Below are 2,297 nucleotides of genomic sequence, written 5' to 3'. Positions count from 1 at the left end.
TTCAGCTCTCTTGCTTGGACGGAACCACTTTTTGAGAAACACAACAAACAGCTCTGCCCATGTATGAATAGTGTTGTAACCAGCTTTTAACTGGCTAAAGAGTATTTGAAAACTCTTAGCCGAATAGTATCATCAGCCACAGCATTCTGCATATGTTAGGCACACACGCCTACAAAATTCTTCAAATGTTGGTGAGGGTCATCATCGGTGGAGTTCCGAAATTGGCCCTCAAGCTTGAGCAATTGGTAAATGGTGGAGTCAATCTTGTAGTTTGCCACAGTAACCCGAGGTGGAAAAATAGCAAAAGCATATTCCATCTCATCTAACATATCAGCAGACGAGTTCTCAACCTCGACCGGTGGTTGATCTTAATCAACCTCCTGCACCCTGTTATTACTAGCAGCTCCACATCTATTTTTGTTATTGTTCTGCATGATCACCTGGTTCACAGTATACGGCAAACAATATGTGATGGAATAGAACAAGACTTTAAGTAAAGCACAAACTATTTAGTAATTTCAAAATCGTATTCCCCGGCAACAGCAACAAAATTTAATACGCTCAAATTACACCTATTAAATGATGTAAAGCGGACGATGTCAAATATAGTAACCTTACTAGGTTGGGGTCGAATCCCACAGGGAATATGGTGTGAAAAGGTTAATAAAGTCGTAGAGTACTTTATTAAGGTCTAATTTCGTATTCCGTTGAGTTTGTAGAAAATTGGTTGTTTATAACTAATTGCTTTGAATTGTAATATATGGTAAAAGAAACCAAGGTTGTGTCCCCCTTTAGATAAAGTGTATGCTATGGTGATTGATCATGATATACTTCTAATAGATCATTATCGTAATGCACTTAACCTATAATTGAATCCCTAATGTTTCCCAATAGTTAAAGGTTATCTCTCTTTATGATTTTCCCAAATATAAAAGAGTGTATATGAAGAACGGTTAATTGTGCCAAGTAAATTCCTCTTATTCCTACGTGAATTTATTAAACAAGGGTTAACGCCTTGATTTCTTGTTATTTATCCCTACCAAACCCTACTCACTTTCCCAAGTTAAGCAAAGTTTATGGCGTTAATCAATGTTTGTAACCATCAATTATGAATGAAGAACAAAGAATAAATAAACCCTAAGAATCCCTTATATGTATATCAATCGCCATCCCCAATCATAAAACACCCATCTTAGGGTTCACAACCTTAGTAGAGGAACTAGCTACTCATAGTAGAAGAAGAACAATAAGAGAATACAGAAATCATGATGCTTACTTTTGATTGATTGGAATTGAAAGAAAGTAATTGCAATTGTTTGTTGTCCCAAAAAGCTCCAAAAACTATGAGTATTCAATGCTAGGAAAATAAGAGTCTAAAACTGATAACTGATAATCCACAAAACCCTATGGAATGCTATTTATAAGGTTTAGAATTCGAAATCTTCAAAATGGCAAAACTGCCCCTCGTCGGTCAAAGTATGGGACGTACTTTGAAGTACGTCTCGTACAAATATGGTACGGGCTACTATGCACATAAACTAGGTCAATAAGTACGGGCTGGATGTATAGACCGTACTTCAAGGTACGTCTCGTACTTGCTGCCCGTACTTCATCTTCTGCAGTTGAAACATTCTGTTAATTTTCGACGAGGTACGGGAATGATGTACGGGATGTACAATGATGTATGACCCAGGCTTCTTCAGTTTGCACCAATTTCAGTGAAAAATCCTCTTTCTTGCCTACTAGTCTCCAGTTTCCTGAAACATAACAAAAACACATCAAAACAACAGAAACTTGCTTAAAAACAAGTAAACTTATAGTCAAAAAGCGTCAAATGTGCCGTAATTTCACGGCACATCACTTCCTCTGCGTCACAATAAATCTCCCCTTCCATGGCATTAACTATTTTGGGCTTACATTGATGGCCTGGGTGGTATTTGTCTAAGAAATTGTGGCAAAGATTTTTGGCCCTCATTTCTTCCAGGGACATTCTCTTAGGGATAGGGTTTCAAATGGTGACAACATTTGGGCTTTTAGTCATGGTTGGGTAAATGTTGGGCTGAGAAGTTTGGTTATGGAACTTAGGAGACCATTGGGAATACATTTGTTGGTAAAGTGCTTTAAATGATTGTTGATCTTAGCACAACTGTAGGCCTCCATTAATGATTTGGGTTTAGTGTATTCTACTAATGGCATGATCTCCGATTTAAGGCCACCAATAAAATATTCCATGAAGTATTTTTCCCTTAACGATGGATTATTTTAGGAAATTTGACAACGTGATTCCTCAAACCGCC

The sequence above is a fragment of the Lycium ferocissimum genome, chromosome 8 (assembly GCF_029784015.1).
Source record: "Lycium ferocissimum isolate CSIRO_LF1 chromosome 8, AGI_CSIRO_Lferr_CH_V1, whole genome shotgun sequence".
Taxonomy (NCBI): domain Eukaryota; kingdom Viridiplantae; phylum Streptophyta; class Magnoliopsida; order Solanales; family Solanaceae; genus Lycium; species Lycium ferocissimum.
Note: the sequence above shows the minus strand (reverse complement) of the source record.